Below are 10,725 nucleotides of genomic sequence, written 5' to 3' on the forward strand. Positions count from 1 at the left end.
GGGGAGTACAGCTAAAAATAAATTTATTGGCATTAGACTTGAAAACGGCCATGTTATATTACTGCAAAGCAGGTATAGAGTAAATGAAATTGTTCGCAGTTGTTGTAGCTAGACAAATATTTACTGCAAATGTTTCACAGAGGGAATAGACTGAAGCTAAGTTGATAAGAATAGATAGACTCGCACCATCTGTTCGATAAGAAATAGGAAGAAATGGGGGCAAAAAGGTCGTTTTAATGTGGGGGGATAACTCTTGAAGAAAGCAAAAAATAAATAAATGCCTTAATATAGAAGGGTTCCCTCTACGTTGACTATGGATAAAGCATGTAGCATCAGAACAGATACTACGCTTGGATTTTAGGCCAAATGATTGATCGCAGGACGTATTTGTCTGTTGTACGGATAGAGAATTGCGCCGGAAGTAAGATTTTTTTCTAGAGCGTTTGAATGATCCAAATATTTTTTTCTGACCCCTTTAGCCACGGATCTGATGTAAGCGTAGCATTTCAGGTCAGGAGTGAAGGTCAGTCCTAAAAGTTTTTCAATGCAAGTTGCTTCCATAAGACGAGAGTCGTTCATTTTAATGGGAGCAAGTCGGGATCAGAGCGCAAGTGATGTTTCTTTTTCTTTTTTTTTTCTTTTTGTTTTTTTTTTCTTTTTTTTTTTTTTTTGCACAGCTTACCTTAAAAAAAAAAAAAAACAATCTAATACACATTCTAAAAATAAAGAAACAAAGGCCGCCATAATATTTCTAAAAGCGGACAGCATTTCAATGAATGTGCTTATTCAACACATTAAAATATTGATGAAAGACAAAATAATTCAACAGAATTTATTTTTGTGTTTTTTTTTGTTTGTTTTAAACGCCTTCTCTCAAAACAGTGTAGAAACAGCTAAAATATAATCTTATGTGTGACTAGGAAAAACAAAACTGGAATCTTAAAAAGATCTCTACCATTCATGTAATCATAGCACCAACTAGACTCATTAAGAATAAAAATTAAGATAAAAAAAACAAACTACCTCGCAAATATACCGGGTGAATCAAGTGCAAGAGATATTAAAAGAATCGCACTTAAACGGACATATAGAATCTTAAGATAATGTCTCAGTTGGAATATATGATATAGCGGATGAATGGCTGACATTCGGCAGGATGCCCCAGCCAGAGTTTGAACTGATAAGAAAATTGCAAAGAAATTTATTTAAAAAGTGGAAAACACGCACTAGGTGATGAATATAACAGTTATACAAGAAATATATTTAATCGTACTTGTTAGTATAACACACTATCAAAAACCAAATATTTTTATTTCACGTTGTCTGAATATGGAACACAGCGAGTAATTATTATACGAAGATGAATATAACGGGATTAACCAATGCCATAGCAATTTAAAATACATAACTGTGTCACATTCGAAAGAGAAGCGACGTGGAATTATCCAGGATAATATTTTTATCACAACAGAAAGGTGCTTTTTAAGGGCTGCGAAATTGAAGAAAACAGCTCTATTTTCTTTGATTACATGATTGGCAACTATCGAATGTATTGAGTTCAGCTTGGTTTGCCAATTCTTCATGAAGACACTTAGATTCGATCAGAGTTTTCAGATTGAAAATGATAAGATCAGTTTACTGAGGGAAACATTTAATGAACAAATAATTTCACTAACTAGACTTGTGTCAACTGGGCGGCTCGCTCGTCCAAATTTGCCCTTATTTTAGAGATGCCTATCCTGAAAAGCAGACACAACAGACCACTTGGAAGACAACATTCGACACATTATTCCCGAAATTCAACCTAATTTAAATTTGTGAACACTGAGCCTCTAGATACGCCATATACAAACAAGCTGCAGGTTTCTATGCTTGAAATCTTACCTAAATCATAAAGGCCAAAAAGTGATCTTTAGAATAAATTAGATATTTGTATAATAAAAATATTTCATGTGATTTATTTTAACTTAAAATTCGCCACCTCTAAAATCGTTCTTTTGTTAGGATTTCTCAGATGAGGTTTCCAGCTAAGGCTTAAAGGTAAGGCTCAAAGAAGAGACGCTGAGGTATTGGAAAAACTTATACGAAATTAAGAAATAAAGTCATTTACGTAACTTGATAAATGAAGAAATATGAGGTAGCATTCATTAAAAATTAGTATTTCGAACACAGATGCCATATGAGCTTCTTGTTATTCGCAGACCAATCAAGCCAGCAGCTAAAGTATTGCTGTAAAGACAATGTATACGGTAAGTAAAAAATAACGTGTTCTTTAAAAAACATATTTTTGGATCATTTGATTATGAATAAAACATTCGTATACCAGCACGAACCCTGAAAATTCCGGGGGATACAAAATATATGTAATCAACAAAATATTGAAAAGGCTGATATTTATCTAGTCAACAATTTTTTTTTTGGGGGGGGAGGTTAAAAAAAGAAATATAACATGCAGCAAATATGAGTTTATTAACATTTCTATAAAAAAAGGTATCCATTACATTTATATAGAGAGGTAACTTAAATTAGATAAACTAATAATAAATAATAAATACTAAGAAAGTATTATTGTGTTACATAGTTTAATACAAATAATGAAATCATATTGCAAGTGGCAATCTTTAATTTATTCCTTCTGTCCAGCACATCTTGGCAGATATTGTTATTTTTTGCCCTGTTTCTTTCGAACGTTTCCTTTTGTAGATGATTGGCCGACTTCGGTGAAGAACCGCTGCACGTCGACTCTAATATGTGTTCTTTTCTCACACGATTACGCCATAATCATATATAATTATAATGCTATTCGAAAACGAAGCTACATCAAAGGGGGAGCTCAGGCTAATATTCTTCTTCAGGCTTGCTAGATTGGTAATTTTAAAGCTAAATCTCACGAATTTAGTCTTTATCTGAAGCAGTTTGCTTTTCAAAATTGCATTTAGCCTTTTTCACAGAATTTACTAAGAAAGGAAAAATCAGAATAGTAGATAGATATTCGAAAACGAGGCTATGACAAAGAAAGACTACTCTCATATTAATGTCCGGGGTTGCTAAATTGGGATTTTAAAGCCAAATCTAAGGAAGTTGAATTTAAAAAAAAGTTTCGTTTTCAAAAAATTTTATTTAGAATTTTTAAGCGTAATATATGGATTAACTAAGATGTAATATAGTCGTTACAAATCCACACTCGGCACCCACACGTTGTATGAGACAGTCGCAAGGAAACAAAGAAAACGAATACCTTGACTAACTTTAGAAACACAACTTAACACTTAACCGTTGCAACACCAAGCCTTTATTTCTAGGTGCTTTCCAAAAAAACAAAACAAAAAAAAAACGCTTTGTCTCTGGCTCAAACTTGTCGCTCTCTGCCTAACATGTTTTTCTCTGTACTCTCTCTAACTTGATCGTCAGTCTTCTTTTTGTAATGTTTTTCCTTCTCTGCCGTGACATCACCTCACACACGGCTCAGTCATTTGCATACTGCTACTAAATATATTAAAAAAGCGGATAAAATTGAAATGTGATAAGGATTTATCAAATACATTTCAATCGATGTTCTAATACAACGTCAATCATTAGAAATTAGATTTCACATTTCGGATTTTTTAGATGAGGATAATTCATATTCTTTGGATTAATCAGACTACTGTTCTCATTTTGAGTATTATTCTGCACAACTCTTTGGTCGATGTAATCTCCGGCCTTCTTCATACATATTTTGTCAAACGTGGAAATATTTTTGTCCATTTCGGGAATCTTATTGTCGAAATCTCGAATCTGCACGAAATATCGAACGGGGTCCTTTATCTGATTTACAGAGGCAGCAGGCTCTTATTCACTCAGCCATCGCCGAGTACATGTCCGAAGTAAGTGGCAATCGCATTTTAATGTCGCCTACACGGAACCTTGAACCTTCAACTTCCACGCACAACTTAATTGTATCAAATACATTATCCAATACGTCAGGGGTTCCTGCGGGCATTTATATGTACGGTAATAGATTTAAGTAATACATTTTAGTAACCCATTCATATATTCGAAATTAAATTTATTTAATTCATATATATATATATATATATATATATATATATATATATATATATATATATATATGTATATATATATACACAGTGATGATCATATTTATTGGCACGGTAAAATAAAAGTTAAATTTTGTCTAATAAATTCTAAAAAAGGGATTAAATTAAAGAAAATAACAAAGTATATTATATATTTTTAACTGGCCTTTCCGATGCAGCAATCGGATTTTAGAAAAAATAAATAATATATATATATATATATATATATATATATATATATATATATATATATACACACACACACACACACTCGTTAATTGTTAGGGTAGCACCCTACAGATTCTGACGATGGACTATTCTTGACGTCATTTCCGGTAAGTAAGTTCTACTTTCCAGTCAGTCTGGACACAAGATTTAGAGGGAGATAGTCGTAACATTACTTGTTCTTAAGTTGAGCAGAGTCCCCATTCAACTAACAAACTCGTCTGTATTTCTGTTTAATGTATTATTCATCTCACAGTTTCCGAGTCTTCTCATTATTTCTCTCAATATTTACGCAACAAGAGTACCTATTTACTATGCCTCCCCACGGGACAGAGTTAGACACCAGGGTCGTTTTTTAACGTGGAGAAAAGGTACAAAAATAAAGATTGTCTCAGTCGTGAAGGATTTCTCCCCGACCGAAAGAGAACAAGAAATAGAAGTGCAGCATCTGAAGAACAGATGGTATTTATTTGCTCCCCCACTGAGCAAATTAGGCACAAGGCCGTTTTTAATGTGAGGTAAAAACCAGCTCCCCTAAAAGGGGTCACTCTGGTTACCAAAAATAATAATTGTCCCAGTATAGAGGGTTTCCCCTCCATTGACTGGTACAAATTATCTTAAGTGCAGCATCTGAAGAACAGATGGTATTTATTTGCTCCCCCACCGAGCAAATTAGGCACAAGGCCGATTTTTAATGTGAGGAGTGAAGGGAGGGGGAAGGGAAAAAGGGGACCAGCTCCCGAGAGGTGGGAAATGGGAGCTGGTTAAAGGTCAGGCATGTGGGGTTGCCCCCACACCTGGTCTTTGCTAGTCATAGCTAGTCCTAGCTAGTCATAGCTTGCAGTATCTGCCGGAACAGATACTACACTTTGATCTTGTCACCCGTGCCATGGAGGGCCGCAATTTTTACGCAACAAGAGTAATACATTTACAAATTTGACCTAATATTAAAATAATACATTTCTATATTTTATATTTCATTTATATATTTGGCATAACACTTAAGTCATGTATTCTTATATTCGGTAATAGATTTATATATTAGACCTAACATTTGTAATTGAATTATAAGCAATACATAGGAATATACTACTAATCTATCGCAAAATGTGGTGTCCTTCGATCGGGCTAAAAACGCCTCGCACCTGTTAGTACCGATATTATTTTAAAGAAACAATTCGGCCATGCATTGAGTAGTGTCTAAATATCTGATTTGGAACATCTTTTATGCACTCTTAAACACGGTGCAAAAGATAATTTCTAAAACAATGAGTGTTGCGTATCTATCAGGCTCCTAGCCATATGTAATCGCATCAAGGTTATATCTCTGTGTTTGTTTTATAAATACCAGGTGACTTAAATAAGTTTACAGACATTCTTCGTATGAACACTTTTATTTATAGTACACATATGACACTATATTTGCCTTCAAAGTAATCACCTACGGCTACAATGCACTTGTTCAACCTTTCTATCAACGTCTAGAAGGCCCCTTGGAATTCCTCTTATGTGAGCGTGCCAATGACCTTCGTCACAGCCTCTTTCATCTTCCCAATTTTCTCATAACGATAGCCTTTAAGGTTTTCATTGAGTTTAGGGAATGACCCAAAGTGAGAGAAAACAAGGTCTAGGTCTAGGAGGGTGAGGAACTGTCTTGATGCTTATCTTCGCATTCACAACTCTGTTCCGTCTGCCTGCTTCCCACCTGACTACAACTTGGATGTGTTCACGTCCAACGTTAACAAATTTCTAATGAACCGCCCCCTTAAGTAAACACTTCATCAAATCTCCACCCTAACGTAATCTGCTTGCAATAACCCTTATCCCTGAGTGGCTTCCGGGCCTTGATAAGTGGTGACCAATGTGTAAAAAAAAAAACAAAAAAAAACAATGTGTTTTTGGCTGATCTCTGAACACCTAGGTACAAACTCCCTACTAAAGATTGTCGAATTTCAGAAATGTAACCTGGACAAAAGAACATTTTAAAAGAACGATATGCAAAAAAAAAAAAAAATAAATAAATAAATAATAATAATTCTGTGTTATCTTTGGAAAAATGCCACAGAAACGTGTGGAATGCTTCAGACTGCTTTTAAATCATCTTGCATAAATCGAGCATTAGTTTTTGAGTAGCATAAGAGATTCAATGAACGCGGGAAGGTTGTGAGAGATGATAAGAGTTGGGAGAGGAGTAGGGAAGTTAGAAGAGTTGATTATACAAATAAAGGGTGTCATAGATAAGGACCGTCGGTTGTCTATAAAGGCAATAAATGCACATTTTGATGTCAGTGTGTAAACTGTACACACGCACGGAACGAAATATGTGGAAGATTTTTGCGAAGTTTGCCCTAAGGGTGCTCAAAGAAAATCAGACAATTTGACCAAGATGGACATCAAGACAGTTCTTTAGCCTCCTTATAGTCCAGACCTAGCTCTCTTTTAGTTACTCCCTAAGCTCAAGGAAAACCTTACAGGCTGTTTTTAGTAGACAATTGAGGAGATGAAAGAGGCTGTGAAAAGGGTAATTGACACGCTCCCACAAAAGGACTTCCATAGGGTCTCCCAGAAGTTGTTGGACCGATACAACAATTTAATTGCGATCGGAGGAGATTACTTCGAAGGGGACTACATTTTCATGTGTGTAATTTCAATAAAAATGCCCAATACGAAAAAAGACTGCAACCTTTTTGCGGGCACCTCGTATAAGTCCAAGAAACATTTCCGTTATTTTACTTGACTAAACAGTTATTCTTCTCACACGAAATCTTCAGTAGTTTGACCAGTATTTAAAGATATTAAAAATTGGCGCTCTACATATTAGTACAGATAAATCAGTCTGCTATGTGTTATACGTAAATTGTTGTAATCTGTGATAACTACGTTCCATACTAGTCCAAAAAATAAGCAACGAGGATTAAATAGAAGCAGCAGACAGACAGCCAAAAATAAGGACCAGTACAAACAAAACTGATCGAGTCATAAAGAAATGCGTGCATAAAAGCTGAAAATAACCATGCCAATTTTCGGCCCAACATTTTCTTCCTGGATCCCTAAATATTAACAAAGATTAGACCATTCCAGTTGTGACTCTGTCTCTGTTGATTTTGCGGTGGAAGTTAAGTTTTGTGCAGTTCTAAGATGTTCACCCTCCCAGGCTTGCCTTCTCTCTGGTAAGTATATTGCTGATCCCCGGAGACGCCCTAGCCGGAGAATGCCGACGGGGCTGTCAATATACTTTTTTGTAGGTCAAAGTGACCCACCTCTAGGGCACTGACGTCTCCATTTGACTGGTGTCTACGTTCCTGTAGTGCAGAGAGAACTAAACACAACCAAGGGCGCATCCTTTCCTCTACCACACACGCACATTCAAGCAATAAAAAAAGACTAGTAAAAAATATATGAAGGAAAAACATTATCCCCCTAACTAATGATTCTCTTCCCCCCTCCCCGAAATTAACAGGGTTTACACCATACCTGTATTCATCTGTTTCCTGTTCATTGCAGTGTAATGCTGGTCCTGTTTAATTCTAGGAGGCCCACCCTCCCAGGCCTTACCGTTTCCTCTTCAATAAAGGGTTAGATTATTGTTAATAGCCTGAGACGCCTCTTCCGAAGAAATGCCGACTGAACTGCACAGGTATCTTTTGCAAGGTCATATTGCTCCTCCTCCCGGGCGTTGACTTTTCAATTCCACATTCCGACCCTTGTGTCACATTCCTTGCGACGGGACAGAAATAAATTCGGCAAACTGGCCAAATACTATGTTACCTGAGGAACAATTAGTCTTTTCCAGGAACTACAATACGATCACTGAATGTTCTTAACAAACTTGACGTACCCGTAAACCGTTGTGCCACAACTACCATGATTAATTATGTTTTTGGCTTGAGTATAAAATTCAGAAACGTTTAATAAAGAAGTTATTGGAAAACTAAAAATAATAATATATATAAAATTATGATTATGCTTCCTTTTTTATTATTACTAGCAGTTTGACCCGGCTTTCCTCGGGCCCTAGGTACTGTTCATAACTCTATGTGCGTGTGTATATATTAAACAGTATGCATATGTACGTTAATGCTTTTCTATATAAAAATCGCAGGCATATTTTTTTTTTAATTTCCCCTAATTTTAACCCCTTAAGATTTACTATTTTGGATTCAAATCAAATTAGAAGGTTTGACCGATGTCCAAGTAACCTACATCTAAATTTGTAAGTGCTTAGATCAAAAATTGGCGAAGGAGTTTGGTAGAGTCTGCAAGTTTGATCTCTTGGCAGCCAAATTCCTGTCTCAAAACTGATTAAAGAGTTTGCCGCATATCTGACTAGCTTTTAGGTCAAATTTCATGTTTAAATCAAAAATTGGCTGAGTAGTTTTCTAGATAGCACAAAGGTAAAATCTTTTGAACTTTGACCCTTTGACGGTCAAAAACCGATTATAAAGCTTACCTTAGGTGTGAATACCCTTAATGCAAAATTTTAAATGTTTAGACTAAAAATTGGCTGAGTAATTTGGTAGATGTATTTTTTTTTTAATTTTCACCTCTATTCTGAGCCTTTAACATTTATTTTTATTGACTCAAATCGAATTTAACAGGTTTAATCATGTTCAAAAAACCTGCATTTAAAATTCCAAGTGTTTAGAGCCAAAATTGGCAGAGGAGTTTGGTAGAGTTTTCAAAGGTCAAATCGTTGAACTTTGACCTTTTAACAGCCAAATTTCTGGCGGAAAACTGATTAAAAAGGTGTTTCCAAATCTCAATACCCCTCATATCAAGTCTCGTGTCTGTAGACCGAAAATTTACAGAGTAGCTTGGTAGGGAAATGTACACCCACAGACACACACACAGGCTATTTCGCTTTTATAGATATATAGATTTACTATATATATATATTATTCCTTATTGGAATTTTTTTATTTTTTAGATGAGCATTGTATGTTAATTTTATTTTATTTCGGACTACTAGTCTCATCTTATCTTTTTTATTTGGTGCACAACGTTTCGGCCAACTTCCTCTGGCCTTCGTCAGGTGGTAACCGCGACGGATAGGAACTTCGAATCTCCTAACTGCATTCTCAGCCATCACTGTCATCCGTAGTTGTTGTCGTCTCACCACATTTTTGACCAATTAGCGTGCCAGAGGTAATTGGTCAAAAATGTGGTGAGATGACAACAACTACGGATGACAGTGATGGCTGAGAATGCAGTTAGGAGATTCGAAGTTCCTATCCGTCGCGGTTACCACCTGACGAAGGCCAGAGGAAGTTGGCCGAAACGTTGTGCACCAAATAAAAAAGATAAGATGAGACTAGTAGTCCGAAATAAAATAAAATTAACATATAGATTTACTCTTTAGAAGTATTCACTCAATAATTGTTCACTGATAATTACAAGTTATCTTGGTTTATAAGTCTCCACAGATTTATAGCACCTTCCATTTTTTTGCAAGAGTCATCGCAAACGACCGGTTACATTTAATACCATGCTGGTCACGATCGTTGGTCTTTTCTGAGATTTGATTGCAACAAGCCCCTCAAAATGTCACATCCTCCTTGTACATTTCACATCGAGGTCTGTTTTTTTGCTTTTCCTTCCCTGTCATAATTATTTTGTGTAGTACCTGCTTTATTAGAAGGAAACTGATTCAGGAGATCTCTGATGGTTTCAGTTGTCTCTTAGTTCATATACCCCCCCCTTAAATTGATGTATTCGCTCAGCTGCAAAGCATTCGACTCAATGCCCTCCTTTCTCAACGCAGTTAGTGCCCTCATATGCAAACTAATACCTTTGTATTTTTAGATGGCACTGACAGAAACAATATAAATATTGATAAATGTATTGTGCATTCAACTTTTTAAAATGACATTCTTTCAATTACACTTTGTTTTCCTTACGAAAGAAAGTATTGCAAGTAGTAAGGCTCTTTGTGTAAGCGAATGTTCTGGCATTATTCAAGCGACAATTTCTTTGGTTATTAATTGGATCCGGTATTTTTTTTTAGCAACTGACGCGTTTCACACGCGTCATTTTAATTAGAAAACCTTTCTTTGTCCTCTGTTTTTCTTTTTCTCGGCCGCCATTTAACCGTTCCACCTCTGACTTTTTGGCGCTGATATTAAACGCCACGAAATTATTTAAGGTTTGGATATAATCCCGCCTTTTATGCAAGCTATCAGTAATGACATAACGTTGCCAGGAAAAACCTTTGTTTTTTTAATCTTTTTTATTTATATTTATTTTTTAACATTTAATTTTACAGTATCAATTTCTAACTGAAATATTAATTTAATCAAATTATTACAAAACTTTAGCTAACATTGGTATATGTGATGGATGATTATGCAGAGAATGTCAGCACTGAAGACGAATCTCGAGTCAGTCCCAGAAATAGCCGAAGGAGTTTATGATGCGAAAAACA

The sequence above is a fragment of the Euprymna scolopes genome, chromosome 32 (genome assembly GCF_053919585.1).
Source record: "Euprymna scolopes isolate OS-2025 chromosome 32, ASM5391958v1, whole genome shotgun sequence".
In the NCBI taxonomy this organism is placed as follows: Eukaryota; Metazoa; Mollusca; class Cephalopoda; order Sepiida; family Sepiolidae; genus Euprymna; species Euprymna scolopes.